Below are 17,649 nucleotides of genomic sequence, written 5' to 3'. Positions count from 1 at the left end.
AACATATAGTACATGCTGCCCATGGAGGAACTATCCAAGCCAGCCACGGTGCACTGTGTAGGTTGTTGATGGCAGGGTGTGCAGATAGTAGAGATACAGTGGGGGTTACAGGAAGAAAATATAAGAGCAGAGCAAAACACACTGGCATAAAAGACAATATTAAAACAGTGGTGAGGTCAATATAAAAGTAACAGCATGAGATTTCAGAAGTTTCAGGGAGCAGAAGATAATATTCACAGCAGCAAGGGAGCAAAGTGGTCCAGTCACGTGGGTGGAGGATTCCATCAGAATCAGAGATGGGTCCGTAGGATTGCGGACAGGAGTGGTGGTCCAGAAGTGGGCACAATCCGAAGGCATCAGGAGGTTGGAGGAATAAGTGCCAGGCAGCAAAACAGTGGAGTAGAGTGGCACAAGAGTTGGAGATGAACAGGTCATGGATAGTGGGCAGTTTGTCATGGATGGATCTGGAATTCCAGAGGGCACAGGAGAAAGGTAGAGAGGGAAGTGGGGAGACATGGATGAGATTGGCAGGGTTGCTGGTGTGTGGGAGTGGGCTGAGTTTGGGAGGAAGATGTGGGAAGGGAGTGAGGATAGGTATTGGGTGGGAGCAAGGACACATGATGAAATAAAATAGTGAGAAAAGAGATAAATTGAAGGGATCAGATATAGCAAGTTGCAAAAGTTAAGCACAATCAGAATAGATACTCAAGGGTAAGCTGTTGAGAGAGTTTTGGTGTGTACAGTAGTAAGGGACACGTCAATTTAAATTGTCAGAATTGTAGGTCAAAGAACGGTGCAGGTGAGAGTATTAGTGTAACTACAATAGTGTTGTTCAGAGGAGTAGTCTGGAAATATTATTGGTGTTGTAAGAAAATATTAAAATTAACAACGTTAGAAGTGGGTGTGAAAAAAATAATGGCAATTCTGACAGGAATTTTAAGGAAATAAAGACAAACTGAAATTAGTACAGACAGAGTAGATGTAGACAGTGATATAAAAAAAAAGAATAAATAAAAAGCAACGGCTGAAAGAAGCAAGTCATTCAAATATTCAGACAGAGGGGGATATTCAATTTGGTCCGAAGAGACATCGGGAGTAAAAACCCCCGATGTTTCTTCGGGTGCTGCGGTCGGGCTATTTAATTTGCTCGGCCGGTAACAAGTCCTCTTACACCCGAAAACACACAGGTTCAGTGAAACCTGTGTGTTTTCGGGTGAAACAGCCCCGTTTTCGGTTGAAAACGGGGCTGTTATCGGGCATTTTGCTTCGCCTGCCGGAGGCAGGTGAAGCAAAACCCCCGATAAGCCACGGCACGCACCGGCTTATCGGGGCCAATTAAATAGCCCCCACCGGCCGATACTTATCACCCGGCACCCCGGGCCAAATTGAATATCCCCCAGAGAGTTCAGTTAGGTTTGTCCATGTTGTGCAGACAAAAGGTGTTTGAGGTGGTGAATTAGATAATTCACAGTAGTGTGATGTAAGCAGTCCTTTAGGACTAGATATGGCAGATAGATTGTTTTCCTCCTGTTTAACTCCGGCGTAACTCAGATGTTGTGTTATTTACTAGAGATGAGCGGATTCGGTTTTACTCGGTTTTACTCGGTTCTCAAAACCGAATCTTATTGGCTCACTGATGTCACGTGTTTTGGATAGCCAATAAGATTCGGTTTTGAGAACCGAGTAAAACCGAGTAAAACCGAATCCGCTCATCTCTATTATTTACCCCACCACAAACACTCTTCCCCGCACATTATGCAGGAAGAGATAGAAGCAGCAGCCACCCTGGACCCTCCACAGCCCATAACAGAGCAGCTAGGGAGAGAGGCAGCTGCAGTTGAGCAGCAGCAGTCTCCTCTTTCTCCCTTCTGCGCGGCGAAGCTGCACCGGTGGCCAGAAAGGGGTGTGGCATCAAAAGGGGCATGGTTTTATAGAGGTGACACATATTCAAGCCACGCCCCCCAATTATGTCACTGAGAGGGCGTGTGAGCTGCTGACATGCCCCTAGCCCCTCTGTCTCCCATGAATAGATGCTGTACGCACACGCACAGCGTCTATTCACTGCTGCTCAGGAGGCCTCCCAATTGCCCCACCAGACACACACAGCAGGACACTGCAGACCGCAGGTGGGACAGTGCCCAAAAGCAGAACCGTTCCGTGAAAATCGGGACAGTTGGGAAGTAGGTATGTGTTACTACTGTATTGGCTGAGCTGTATTATATCATCTGTGTAACTTTATTATACAGAGGCACACTGCCATGTGCTGAGCTGTACTCTGCTGTTACTACTGTATTGGTTGAGCTGTGTTATATATAGTCAGTGTAACTGTATACAGAAGCAACCTGCTGTGTGCTGCGCTGTACTCTGCTGTTAATGTATTGACCGACTGTATATCAAGGCACGCTGCTGTATGCTGCAGTGTAATCTGCTGTTAATGTATTGGATCAGCTGTGTTCTATAGTCAGAGTAACTGTATACACGGGCACCCTGCTGTGTGCTGTGCTAGACACTGCTGATAATGTACTGGCTGATCTGTGTTAAATAGTCAGTGTGACTCGGGGACGTGCAGTCAGGGGAGGCAGAGCCTCACCTGTGATGCTCCCTATCATACTCATTGTTCTCACTATACAAATGATTGGGATAACACAAAGAAGATATTTATAATTTATAAGCATCTCCTTTGTATTAATGCAATCATCTTTATAGATAAAACTTACCAGAGTTGCAGGGCTCCTGGAACCGCAGGGAGAGATAGAGATATGGAAGCGGCAGCTCAGCCTCATCTCTCACACTGTCGGACACTGCCTGTACAGATGGGCGGGGCTACACAGCGGCCAATCAGGCCGCATAGAACATAGAAATGGGAGGCATGCCTCACAGTGGGGACGTGCTTCAGCTCTATTGGACAGCTCGGATTGCTCATGTGACCAATCCAGGAAGTGCAGGAAGTCAGGAAGACTGGCTCTGCAGCATGGCAGGCGAGGAGAGAAATGGGGACCCGCAGTGCCAGCAGTAGCCGCCCGTGCACAGTGACTGGGGTGAGTAGCAGCCAGAACCTGAACTGTGTGTGTGTGTGTTTGTGTGTCAGGAATATGTGTGTCTGGAATCTGTAGTGAGTGCGGGGACAAGACTCTGTGTGTGTGGCATCTGTAGTGAGTCCGGGGACAGGTGTGTATGTGGCATCTGTAGTGAGTGCGGGGACAGGTGTGTGTGTGTGTGTGTGTGTGTGTGTGTGGCATCTGTAGTGAGTGTGGGGACAGGTGTGTGTGTGGCATCTGTAGTGAGTGCGGGGACAGGTGTGTGTGTGTGTGTGTGTGTGTGTGTGTGTGTGTGTGTGGCATCTGTAGTGAGTGTGGGGACAGGCTTGTGTGTGTGTGACATCTGTAGTGAGTGCGTGGACAGGTGTGTGTGTAGGACTGTGTGTGTGTGTGTGTGTGTGTGTGTGTGTATGTGTGTTGCATCTGTAGTGAGTGCGGGGACAGGTGTGTGTGTGTGTGTGGCATTTGCAGTGAATGTAGATACAGGACTGTGTGTGTGTGTGTGTGTGTGTGTGTGTGTGTGTGTGTGTGTGTGTGTGCGTGTGTGTGTGTGTGGCATCTTTAGTGAGTGTGGGACAGGACTGTGTGTGTGGCATCTGTAGTGAGTATGGGGACAGGAGTGTGTGTGTGTGTGTGTGTGTGTGTGTGTGTGTGTGTGTGTGTGTGTGTACAGGACTGTGTGTGTGTGTGTGTGTGTGTGTGTGTGTGTGTGTGTGTGTGTACGTAATCTGTAGTGAGGGTGGGGACAGGACTTTGTGTGTGTGTGGCATCTATAGTGAGTGCAGGGACAGGACTCTGTGTGTGTGGCTACAGTAGTGAGAAGTAGTGTACAGATATGTTCCTGCTCTCCCTCCCCAGATGCTGCTGACTGTATCACCAATTATTGTCCTACACCAGGCCAGCGGTGTTCTGCAGGTGAGGAGGCACCAGTTAGTATGCACCAGTTTACTCCATACTTACCGACTTCTGGGCTGCTCTCTCACTAGGGTGATGGATTGGATGTGACCTGGCTATTACTGTATGTATGTTCTCCCTGTGTTTGCATGGATGTAGGGGGTAATTCCAAGTTGATCGTAGCAGGAAATTTTTTAGCAGTTGGGCAAAACCATGTGCACTGCAGGGGGGGCAGATATAACATTTGCAGAGAGAGTTAGATTTGGGTGGGTTATTTTGTTTCCTTGCAGGGTAAATACTGGCTGCTTTATTTTTACACTGCAATTTAGATTGCAGATTGAACTCACCACACCCAAATCTATCTCTCTCTGCACATGTTCTATCTGCCTCTCCTGCAGTGCACATAGTTTTGCCCAAGTGCTAAAAAATTTCCTGCTGCGATCAACTTGGAATTACCCCCGTAGTGCAGGGACATAAGAGTTACATTGATTGTGTAGGGGGTGAGACAGGCTCCTAGCACTGAGAGCCTCCACCATTTGTGCCTCCCCAGCCACTGACCTCACTGCACATCACTGGTGTGACTGTATATCTGGGCATGCTGCTGTGTGCTGCGGTGTACACCGCTGTTACCATGCCTCCCAACATTGTTGAAGATGGAGTCAGGACTTCTGCGCTGTAAAACTGTCCGGCGCCCGGAAAGGCTCCACGCAGTGTGAGCTGAGGTGCCAGTGAAAAAAAAAAGTAAAAAATATATTGTTTAATTTGTTTGTACTGTTCTGTGCTCTGCTCCCCAGTATGCTGTACCCCGGTGTTATTTTTTTCAAGGACAATTCTATTATGCACACCTTTCGATTTCTGCCACTGTTGTGTCGCAATGTCTCTTAGATGTATTATAAACTGCTGTGTGTTTGTGCTGCTGCTCTATTGCTGAAGTCTTTGGCCTAAAGTTGTTAAAACAATGGCCCTCATTCCGAGTTGTTCGCTCGTTCTTTTTCATCGCATCGCAGTGAAAATCCGCTTAGTACGCATGCGCAAAGTTCGCACTGCGACTGCGCCAAGTAACTTTACTATGAAGAAAGTATTTTTACTCACGGCTTTTTCTTCGCTCCGGCGATCGTAATGTGATTGACAGGAAATGGGTGTTACTGGGCGGAAACACGGCGTTTCAGGGGCGTGTGGCTGAAAACGCTACCGTTTCCGGAAAAAACGCAGGAGTGGCCGGACAAACGGTGGGAGTGCCTGGGCGAACGCTGGGTGTGTTTGTGACGTCAACCAGGAACGACAAGCACTGAACTGATCGCACAGGCAGAGTAAGTCTGGAGCTACTCTGAAACTGCTAAGTAGTTAGTAATCGCAATATTGCGAATACATCGGTCGCAATTTTAAGAAGCTAAGATTCACTCCCAGTAGGCGGCGGCTTAGCATGTGTAACTCTGCTAAATTCGCCTTGCGACCGATCAACTCGGAATGAGGGCCAATATTGGGGGTAATTCCAAGTTGATCGCAGCAGGAATTTTGTTAGCAGTTGGGCAAAACCATGGTGGTCATTCCGAGTTGTTCGCTCGTTGACGATTTTCTCTATATTGCGATTAGTCGCTTACTGCGCATGCGCAATGTTCGCAGTGCGTCTGCGCCAAGTAAATTTGCTAAAAAGTTAGGTATTTTACTCACGGCATAACGAGAAATTTTCATCGTTCTGGTGATTGTAGTGTGATTGACAGGAAGTGGGTGTTTCTGGGCGGAAACTGGCCATTTTATGGGTCTGTGCTGAAAAACGCTGCCGTTTCTGGGAAAAACGCGGGAGTGGCTGGAGAAACGGGGGAGTGTCTGGGCGAACGCTGGGTGTGTTTGTGACGTCAAACCAGGAACGAAACTGACTGAACTGATCGCAGTGGCAGAGTAAGTCCCGAGCTACTCAGAAACTGCAAAGAAATTTTTATTCGCAACTATGCGAATCTTTCGTTCGCAATTCTGCTAAGCTAAGATTCACTTCCAGTAGGCGGCGGCTTAGCGTGTGCAATGCTGCTAAAAGCAGCTAGCGAGCGAACAACTCGGAATGAGGGCCCATGTGCACTGCAGGGGAGGCAGATATAACATGTATAGAGAGAGTTAGATATGGGTGGGTTATTTTGTTTCTGTGCAGGGTAAATACTGGCTGCTTTATTTTTACACCGCAATTTAGATTGCAGATTGAACACACCACACCCAAATCTAACTCTCTCTACACATGTTATATCTGCCCAACCTGCAGTGCACATGGGGGGTAATTCCAAGTTGATCGCAGCAGGAATTTGGTTAGCAGTTGCGCAAAACCATTTGCACTGCAGGGGAGGCAGATATAACATGTTGATAAAGCTAAATATTTATCTTACTTAAAACCCTTTAAGAGGTCTAAGAACACTGTACGCTATTGACGTATGGAGTACCGTAAGGGTACGCACGTTGCGTAGCGATCGCTTAGCCGTAGTCGAGACGCTCAAGCGTCACGTTCGCTTACGGCCAAGAGATCACAGGCTGCCGACTAACGTAATGATACGCTATTAGCGCAGCGGACGCTAGGGACCACGAGGAGATCACCAGCGGTGCTGACGCTCACAATGTTAAACCTTTATAACTATACCATAAAACAGTGTATTATGCAGTAAACCTTGGTGTAGTGATAGAGTGTAAATGTAACACAGTGTAACCTTATTAACTTAAAAGCTGTTCGAGCGTCTCCGACGCTCTGAGAATACTTAGAAATATAAGAAATACACAGATACCGGGCTTAGGGTCTAACGCCTTATATGAATGTTATACTTGCAAAAGAATGATACAATACAAGTCATACACTACCAATATAACATAGACTAACTAACCAGATAACTACACATGAAATACAATACAATACAATTACGTTTAAGGGAAAATGAGAAAGAGGAGAGGAGCGAGAGAGAGAGATATGGCTCACAATAACAACAAAGACAATATGATTGCGGAGAAAACTTACGCACAAAGGGAACGATCGCATGCGCCTTTCTGAATATCCAGCTCCCGTTTATCAGTGATGAGAACCGTTGAAGAGAGTGAGCTGAATCAGATCGGCTTGTCTATTTATGCCCCACACACAATACAATTCAATGGTCCCTACAATCTCATTGTTCATTGGACACAGAATTTCGTCTTCGCATTATAACAAAAGGTCATAGGTTGATTCATACAGGTGGGCTGAGACCATTTCCAACTGCTCAGGTGGGTGGGAAACTAGGTTTCCCGCCGCATGGATAAGTAAGTGCAAATAATAGTAAATGGACATAAACTTCTTATGTCCATAACTATTCGCACGAGCGATTAATCTGCTTCAAACCAACACCGGAATATTGCTAATTAAATACTCTTCCGATGGATACTAAACACCACTGTATAACCCTTGTCTGACCCTTCGTATCAAACAAAGAGGGATCTCTCTGTCTGTGAACATGCTACATTAACTAAACTTTCAGATTCTATCAAAGGGACCATAATCTACAAAATACATTATATGTTGAAAATATGTAACGATTGAGTCGCACGCTGGGCACACAGAAACTCTACCGTAAATGCGCATACAGTGCGCCTGCGGGTGCCCGTACCAGCGAGTATGCGCACGCACGGGAGAGCGCACGCATGCGCAGCGCGGACCTGTATGAGGTGCAAATATGGTAGTGTGCATCGTGATATTTTTCTGACTTTGACAGTCCACCCTTTGGCAGTCAACAATAACTGCCACTTCCTAAAACATTTCAAAAAGAGAAAAATATATGTCAGGTGTAAATACATTTCCATGGTTGGGTAGGGGAGGAGAGAAGAAGGTGTGAAAAGGGTATGACCTAGTGAGATAGCAGAAGCATGTGTGTATGAATCCATGTTTGGGGGGGTCATGTATCATCGTGCCGTACGTGTTGTAAATCAAGCTTCGAGGTATTGCGAAGTATACATTTGAATTCCTTCTTATCCCGTGGTACGGGTCTGTGGATGGGCTGTCAAACTTTACCGAGCTCTTTTCGGCTTTTGGTTGCAACAAAATGGGGGAGCACATTTTAGTTGATGATACATGAATGGGGGAATATGTGATTGCTGATATCTGTGCCGGTATTCCCTATCGACTATGTGTGTTATTACCTGAAGGTTGTAGAGATGAAGATAAGACACAATTATGGTAAATGCAGTGGTATTCTATGTCAGGTTAATGAACATTTGTTGGTTGAAGTCTTGTCTGGTGTCTGTTGAATGCAGTCTTCTTTGGGCTTTTGCCAAAAAGTGTGGGCAAAAAGCTTTGTCAATGTCCATAGACTTACAAAAGTGTTGGGCTAGCGTAAATTTAAAATTTCTAGGGAAACTGGGGGTCTATGGCATAGTTCATCAAATATCTGTGTATAAGGTTGTCAAAACTTCTTCTTTAATCCATCAGTTGTCTGTATACAGGCTTGTCAAATTCCTCGTCCAAGTGGGTCTTTTTACCTTGGGGAAAACGAAAAAAACAGGTGAAAGAAACGGACCGTATAATCGCATTTTCATCACATCATTGTTTCTATCGTTGGGTCATAAATCAAATCCATTGGAATTACAGTTTCCTCACTCCTTAGACTCATTACCCTGGTACTACGTTTGCACTTCATTAAAGCCTGACCGCATCTAAATATCAAGCCAATCGATATGACAACACCCAAGATACATAGAAGAAACTTCCCTACATTCATTATGACTCCTTGAGCCCATTCTCCTAAACCAGAGAACCAATTTCGCGGGTTCAACCATGACACCCAACCAGTCAGCTCATTACCCACAGCAGCAAGGGTGAGATTGTGTCTCCTGCGAAATTCCCACTTTAACTGGAGAATGTCATCCATCTTTTGGTCTATGACCTCGACCGGGTCCTCGGTACTATTCGTAATATATGTGCAGCATTTCACGCCGTACTGCGTTGCCAGTGTGACACAATATCCACCTGTCACTGCTGTGAGATAATTAAGAACCATTCTATGCTGAACCAGTTCTGTTTTATAAGCTTGAAGCTCCCTTCCGGTATACCTAAAAGTGTCATCATACATTTCTGTGATATTGTCTAATAAATTTGCAAGCGCAGATATGTATCTATAGTTCAGCACTCCTCTAGCGGTGCGAGTGAAATCTAACGCAAGTAGAACCTGAATCCCGGTGGATTCATGGATCATGTCAGAGGCCGAATGCTCTGTCCTTTCTGTCAGTTGCCTTTTAACTACGTGCTCGTAATGGGTGTGAGTATAAGGAGCTTGGGCACCACGGTGTATATCTTTCATTTTGGCATGTGATACAGTCATTACTTCAGGCAGTACTTTTCCAATATAACACAATCCTTCAGAGTTTGGGGCAAGCCACTTATACGCCTTCCTCCCGCATATGAAATATGCATCATCGGGGAGAACATATGGGACGGAGTAGGACATAACCATATTACACATCTTCCATGTGAAATCTCCTAACCCTAGTTCTCCCATCTGTCTAGTACACGTATCAGTTTGTACGATATGTGCACAGTATCCTGGTGATACCTCTCCAACTCTCGTAATCCTACTTCCTAGGGTATACCTATATCGGAAAGATTTTTCTCTACTGGCTATGTGGCGTATAAGCTCTGTATCTGTAGGCATTCTATCTGCTCTATATGAAAAGGTCATGGTTTGGTTACTCCATGACACTTCCCAATTTCCCGGCTTTCGGGGATTGGAAATGTTAAAACATATTAGGGACTTATCCACATGATATTGGTGGAGCTTCAAACTAGGAGGGCTGGAGATATTAAACCTCCTGTCCACCGGTCTCCCACCCTTTAGCTCAAGTACCTCCCCTACCGTTAAAGGAAATGGTACTAGCCCTGATTTGCTGTGACCTTGAGGTACTTGAGAGCATACCCAACAATCTGTTTTATTTAACACACTACCCACCAAGGAGTGATAGTCACTCAATGGATGCCGGTCCATGTGGATATTAAAACTGGATTGGCATTTCTTGATGCACCCATCCTCAACTACATTGTCACAGAGCCTACAGATACAGTTTTCTTCAGCTAACAATCCTTCACAATTCCGTCTATTGTCAATGCTATCGGATCGTTTTCTGATACTCGCCTTTACTTGTTGGTTAAGTTGTTCTTGGAAAACTACGCCTCCATCTTTGTCATCAGAACCCATTCCAGAACCTCTCTCGACCTCCCTGGTACTCTCGCCGGAACAGACTGCTCTGGTCAACATCATGGTCAACAGGAAAATCCGGATCACAGTCTCTTGGGGCAAGTCCATCTTATAGGAGGAAACGGGGAAGAATGAGAAGGGGAAAAAAATAGTTGAGGGAGAGGGGATGGGAAGTGGAGAAAAACAATAAAAGGGAACAGGGAATCGACAACTGCTTTTGATCTTATGATCTTCAATGCTCAGGTGCCGCCTCAGTCCTCCTGGAACAGACACTCCAGTGATACAACTTCCTCTACCGTCTGTTCCTTATCACGGGACCTCTCTGGATCAGCAACCTTCTTACAGTGGGACGAATGAACCCAAGTCTCTCTCTCGGCAACCTTCAATGCTGTAGTGCTAGTCAATAAGACTTGGTATGGTCCTTCCCATCTGTCAATAAGGCAACCTGAGCGTAGAAAATTCCGTATCATTACATAATCCCCAGGTTCAATGTCATGACAATTACTATCTGGTAAATCAGGAATCACCAACTTCAAATTATCATTTTGATTCCTTAGCTGTTTACTCATGTTAACCAAGTATTTTACAGTCACTTCATTGTTACACTTCAAATCATCCTGAGGGTTAATCATAACATGCGGTTGTCGACCAAACAAGATTTCAAAAGGAGACAGATTAAGAGGGGACCTGGGAGTGGTTCTGATGCTGTATAGTACAATGGGTAAAGCTTCTGGCCATGTCAATCCTGTCTCTGCCATAACTTTGCTCAGTTTATTTTTAATAGTGCTGTTCACTCTTTCCACCTTTGCACTCGCCTGGGGGCGGTATGGAGTGTGCAGCTTGCTATCAATTCCCATCAACTTACACATTCCTTGAAAGACATCACCTGTAAAATGGGTACCCCTATCACTTTCAATTATTCTAGGGATACCGTATCTACATACAAATTCCTGCACAATTTTCTTAGCAGTAAACATAGCGGTATTTGTGGCCGCAGGAAATGCTTCGACCCAATTTGAGAATACATCTATACAAACAAGTACATATTTCAAATTTCGACAAGGGGGTAATTGTATAAAATCAATCTGTATTACCTGAAAAGGGCCGCCTGTAGGTGGGATATGAGATGGTTCTGTTGGTATTGCCTTTCCGATATTCTTTCTCAAGCAGGTAAGGCATGACATTGCTCTTTTACCTGCATGAGATGAAAATCCTGGGGCGCACCAATATGCTCTTACCAACTTACACATTCCCTCCTTGCCCAGATGAGTCAGCCCGTGTGCTGCCTCTGCTAAACATGGAAGGTATGCTCTGGGGGCCACTGGTTTACCTTGTCCATCCGTCCAGAGTCCTGAGGACTCCTGGCCATATCCTTTTGCCTTCCAGACTGCCTTTTCCTGTGTGGAACACAAATTTTGCATTTCACACAACTTCTGTGTGTTGATGGTATTAAATACCATCAGTTGTGTGGTGTCTGTCTGTCTGGGGGTACCAGCTGCTAACTTAGCAGCTTCGTCTGCTCGGCTGTTACCAAGTGATACTGGGTCTTGGCTATATGTGTGTGCTTTACACTTGATAACAGCCACTCTGTCGGGTTCCTGTATCGCTGTTAGAAGCCTTTTGATGTGGGCTGCATGCGCTACCGGTGTACCAGCTGCCGTCATGAAATTTCTGAGGCGCCATAGGGCTCCGAAATCATGGACTACCCCGAAGGCGTATCTAGAGTCGGTGTAGATATTGGCTGACTTGCCCTTAGCTAATTCACATGCTCTGGTTAGGGCGACCAGTTCAGCAACCTGGGCTGAGTGAGGTGGGCCTAGCGGTTCTGCGTCTATGGTGCCTTGGTCATCTACGACTGCGTATCCAGTACACAAGTCTCCCGAGTCTGACTGTCTGTGACAACTACCGTCCGTGTAGAAAGTAAGATCTACCTCTTCCAGTGGGTTGTCACTGATGTCAGGCCTTGCCGTGAAATTTTGGGTCAAATATTCCATACAATCATGTGTGTCCTCCTTTGTATTAAATCCTCCTTCCCCACCACTCTCATCCTCCACCCTTTGTGCCTGTCCAGGCACACCTGGGAGATATGTTGCAGGATTTAATGCACTGCATCTCCTTATGGTGATGTTTACGGGGGCCATTAGTGCCAATTCCCATCTTGTAAACCGTGCTGATGAGACGTGTCTGGTTTGGGCAGAATTTAGCAAGGCTGACACTGCATGTGGTGTATGAATTGTGAGGTTGTGACCTAGCACTACATCTTCGCTTTTCGTTACTAGCAATGCTATCGCAGCAACGCTTCGCAAGCATGTGGGGAGGGATCGCGCTACCGTATCTAGCTGAGCGCTGTAGTATGCTACCGGCCTGCTGGCATCACCGTGCTTTTGGGTTAGGACGCCTGCCGCGCAACCAGCACTTTCTGTTCCGTACAGCTCAAAGGGTTTCCCATAGTCTGGCATACCTAATGCTGGTGCCTGCGTTAGGCACTGTTTAAGTCTCTCACATGCCATCTCGGACTCGTCTGTATGCGAAATCCGATCAGGTTTGTTTGAGGAGACCATCTCCTGCAAAGGTAACGCTAGAATGGAAAATCCTGGGATCCAGTTACGGCAATACCCACACATTCCTAAAAACGTTCTGATCTGTTGCTGGGTTTGTGACAGAGTCATGTCTCTAATTGCTTGAATTCTATCAGCGGTCAGGTGTCTCAGTCCTTGTGTTAGACAGTGTCCCAAATATTTTACTTTAGTTTGGCATAATTGCAACTTGTCTTTGGAAACCTTGTGTCCTGTGTCTGAAAGATGAAACAGGAGCTGTTTCGTATCCTTCAGGGACGCTTCCAATGAATCTGAACACAGTAGTAAATCATCCACATACTGTATCAATACTGATCCACTCTCTGGTTGGAAAGACTGTAAACAATCATGCAAAGCCTGGGAAAATATACTTGGACTATCTATGAAACCTTGTGGTAATCGAGTCCATGTGTATTGGACTCCTCTGTATGTAAATGCAAACAAATATTGGCTGTCAGGATGCAGGGGTACCGAAAAGAAAGCGGAGCAGAGGTCAATAACAGTGAAAAATTTCGCAGTGGGAGGGATTTGCATAAGGATGACAGCTGGATTTGGCACTACGGGGAACTGACTCTCAACTATTTTGTTAATCCCCCTTAGATCCTGCACTAGCCTGTAACCCCTCCCCCCACTCTTTTTCACAGGGAAGATGGGACTATTGGCAGTGCTGGATGTTCTTACCAGAATGCCCTGTAGTAGCAAGCGCTCTATTACGGGATACACTCCTAACTCCACCTCTGGCTTCAGAGGGTATTGTGGGATTTTTGGAGCTATCCTACCATCTTTTACTTGCACAACTACTGGAGCTACGTTTGCCATTAATCCAGTGTCTTGTCCATCTTTTGTCCAAAGTGACTCTGGTATTTGGGATGTCATCTCTTCTACTTGGGATGGAGTCCTATTTGTCATAATGGTATGTGTCATTAATTTTGATGGGGAGTCTAACATGTCTCGCACTTCCTGAGCGTGATTCTCAGGTATGTCCAAGAATACACCTTCTGGAGTACAATAAATGACGCACCCCATTTTACACAATAAGTCTCTTCCCAGGAGATTAGTTGGTGCCGATGCAGCCAGCAAAAAGGAATGCTTGGTATGTAAAGGCCCTATTGTAATCTCTGCTGGTTTGCTAACAGGGTAGTGCTGGACTACTCCCGTTACTCCCATGGCTGGAATTGTCTTACCAGTGGTTCTCATGCCCACTGTCGAATTTATCACTGATTTGGCCGCCCCCGTATCTACAAGAAAGTTGAATGTTTTACCAGCTACATCAATTGCAATTTCGGGTTCACTTCCAAGACTTGCAATCAATTTTACTGGCTGCAGATTATAGGTATGGCCACATCCCTATTGGGTATGGTGACCTCCCTGAATCCCGCTGGCAGCAACTACTTGAGAGGGGGTTAGCTGGGAACTGCCAGAAGCTTGCCAGTCTCCTTTTGGGGGATATCTTTTTGTTTCCCCTGTATGTGGCTCATAACTCCGTTTCTGCGGACCCTGATCCCAATGTCGTGTGTCGTGTCGTTGTCTAGGGGGTTGATAAGACTTTTGTATGTCTCTCGATTTACAATATCGTGCAAAGTGTCCCTGTCTATGACAAGAATACAAGTTACCACATTTGACTTACCCACAGGGTTTGGTGATTTATACAAAGGCTGCCTTGTGGTCAGGGCCTGTATACTTACTGCCATTAATTTATCACCTTGTAATTCCCTGTGTCTGGTGATATTCCGATCGTGATCAACAGCTGCCTCTCTCAAAGTAGCCACCGACAGACCTCGCCAACATGGTTGCGTGGTCTGTACCCTTGTCTTTAATGCTTCTTTTAAACCATCCATTAGCACAGATACTGCTACTTCTCTATGATTTATGTTGGTTTTAATGTCCTCTATGCCTGTGTATTTAGCCATATCTAGTAATGCCCTGTGAAAATACTCTGCAGCTGTTTCTGACTCCTTTTGTTTAATGGAGAAAATTTAGTTCCACTTAGCTACAGCTGGAAAATACTCTTTTAATTGTAAATTTATTCTTTTTACATTGTCTTGGTTGTACACATCTGTAAGGGGTACATCCTGATTCAATCCACAGTCAGCTAAAAATTGAGCTGAGTCGACATTGGAGGGTAAACATGCCCTCAGCAATATCTGCCAGTCCTTATTATTTGGCTCTACAGTGTTTCCTAGGTCTCTGATGTATTTCTGGCTAGCAACTAGATCTTTTCTAGGATCAGGGAATTCAGACACTATGGTTCTTAATTCCATTCGGGAAAATGGGCTGTACATGGCAATGTTTCTGATAGGAGTGACTTCTGTAGTGTCAGTTTTCCCATTTGGCACAGCTATTACCCTAACGGGATTAAGCCTAATAACATCATTCTGATTAGATTCTACAGCCTGTGGTGAAATGGTTTCAGCATAGTGTAAGGTGCCGTACTTACCCGTTGACACGACCTCACCTGTCCCTCCGCTAGGGGCCTTTGATACTAATCTTAAGGGTTGGGCCGTGCCTACTGTTGTCTCTGATATGGTGGCTGCTAGAGAGAGCGCTGATATTGTTGATGCTTCGTCCTCTTGATCACACTCCTGGGGAAAGTTTAAAACAGGGTACAACTTGCACGGGTTAATACTTGCATTGGTTAACTTATTAACATTATCTTTAACATTTATACAGTTGCTAAGTGTTTGTTTGTTACACCCTAGTGCGTCATTCTCCGCAACCAATTTCTCTCCTGATATATATGGTGGCGGCGGTGCCGTGGCTATCAGTTTCCTGATAGGGTTAGATCCCGCCGCCTGAGCCAATCCTCTCTGTATTTCACCCTCCTGTTGCCATAACTGTAAATAATCATAATGTTTGATCCGTCTCTTTGCTGACTTAATGAGACATATCCTCCTCCTTAGATTCTGTAACACTTCTGGGCTAAAGCTGCCTACTCTTGGGAACTTCTCCCCGTCATGTACAGTCATTCTCTCCCATTCATCACATAAAACCTCTGTGTGTGAACCGTATTTTTCACACATTACATACCTTGCCGACCCGATTGGTCGGTTTACTGAATCAACCCGAACCGAGGTTGATCGCCCCCTACCTGAACAATTGGCCCCCATACCTGCAGGTGTTGCTTTCACTACCTCTGACCTTAATCAGGGCCTTCAGCGAACCCTTGCAAAAACCAAAATGTTCAAGATAGGCTGACGGTGGCGGTTTACCGAGTACCCCACTCACTCGCCCACGCCGACCAATACGACCTACACACTGCCCTAGTGCTGGCGTACTCGACCCAGGGCCCCTGCGACCTGAACCGCTATTTACTGGAACATGTGAGGGTGATCCGCAGAGCACTTACTCTTTCCAGTAACTATTGGTTGCTGGATAGTTCCCAAGTGACTGGCGAACCTCCCTAAAAATAAAAAAAAATTACACAAATCACGTTAGAATGTACAAATAGCGTTTATGACCCCTTTTGTACACAAATGGCACTGGGTCAGATTACTAACTAATGCACACAATTACGTGCGGTACAATCGTTCAGTACATAAGCAACTAATCTTATGTACGGAGCGACCAGCGGAATCGAAAATTACGGCTGCGAATTCCTTCAGCATGAGCTTTATGGCCTATATGGGTTCCGCACCAACCCTTCCTGGTGTTGTGCTACTTGTCTCTATAGCGGACTTCTTAGTCTGCTGTACCTGGACCTCCTGGTCTGTTCTGGACCTCCTGGTCTGTACTACAGTATGACCTCCTGGTCTGCTATACTCTAATGCTCAGATTTATGTTTAACAAGGGATGCCTCCCTAGCCACCATGTACGTCACTTACATGCATGTACCCTGCGAGAACTCGACTTCTTGTGGTTCAACCTCAAAGTTGTATAAACTTATATATGCAAAACACTCACTCACCACATGTACACTTTTGTTTCTATTTCTATTTCTGCGCAGAAATTTCTTTCCTTTAGACCAGATGTGTTGTAAATTTGGAGACGGATCTGTTAGTTTAAATTTCGGACACTAAAATTGATTTGCGCTATTTATCGCGTTGCCACCTTTTCGCCTGTTAAAATAACACTATCGTGTGATTTGAGTTACGTGGGCGTACCCAGACGCTCCGTTGCGTAATATACGCTGCGTGCGTCGGCCTTTGGGTTGCGTACGCGAGTCTCAGCCCTTTGTTAGAGACACGTGTACGCAAAGCAAATATCCACCGTAACACAATTTACACGTTTATCAATGTAGGTGATCCTTGATCATCTACCGAGCACCACACCGGTCTCTCCTTGTATCCTTAGGCAGAGCTGTGTGCGTGCTTTGCAATTTATCCCTTAATGTATTACTTTTACTCTTTAACTATTAAATAGCGACAAATCTCTTTTAGCACGTTTATCAATTATAAAATGGCAAACAGGAGAGTGATATGAAAATACACGAAAATAAAAAGAAATGCAGATATATGCGTGTGTGTGTACGCAAGACAGAAATAAACAGTTTTAAAAGACACTAGCGTTTTGTTCTTACCTCCGGTTCCGGATTCCTTCAGCACCCTTTACTAAGCGAAGCAGACGCTTATCCAGGCAGCACCACGAGGAATATGATCTCCCGCCCTTTGCTGATGGATAATGTCTGCTGAAATTAGCTAGTACAGATATGTGAAGGACGGACGAGCCGCCAATTGATAAAGCTAAATATTTATCTTACTTAAAACCCTTTAAGAGGTCTAAGAACACTGTACGCTATTGACGTATGGAGTACCGTAAGGGTACGCACGTTGCGTAGCGATCGCTTAGCCGTAGTCGAGACGCTCAAGCGTCACGTTCGCTTACGGCCAAGAGATCACAGGCAGGCACGCTATTGGCTGCCGACTAACGTAATGATACGCTATTAGCGCAGCGGACGCTAGGGACCACGAGGAGATCACCAGCGGTGCTGATGCTCACAATGTTAAACCTTTATAA

General features: G+C 45.5%; 1 long non-coding RNA gene across 1 annotated transcript in view; it reads left to right on the top strand.

Annotated features, from left to right (window-relative positions):
• Positions 1–2,929: 2,929 nt before the first annotated feature.
• LOC135050036 (uncharacterized) overlaps positions 2,930–17,649 on the top strand; it is a 149,367-nt gene continuing 134,647 nt past the window's right edge. The window contains exons 1-2 of the long non-coding RNA XR_010241534.1: positions 2,930–3,038; positions 3,897–3,953. This is a non-coding gene — a long non-coding RNA (uncharacterized LOC135050036). The remainder of the gene's footprint in view (positions 3,039–3,896; positions 3,954–17,649) is intronic.

The sequence above is a fragment of the Pseudophryne corroboree genome, chromosome 2 (genome assembly GCF_028390025.1).
Source record: "Pseudophryne corroboree isolate aPseCor3 chromosome 2, aPseCor3.hap2, whole genome shotgun sequence".
In the NCBI taxonomy this organism is placed as follows: domain Eukaryota; kingdom Metazoa; phylum Chordata; class Amphibia; order Anura; family Myobatrachidae; genus Pseudophryne; species Pseudophryne corroboree.
The sequence above is the reverse complement of the archived record's forward strand: the minus strand, read 5'-3'. Positions and strand labels throughout refer to the sequence as shown.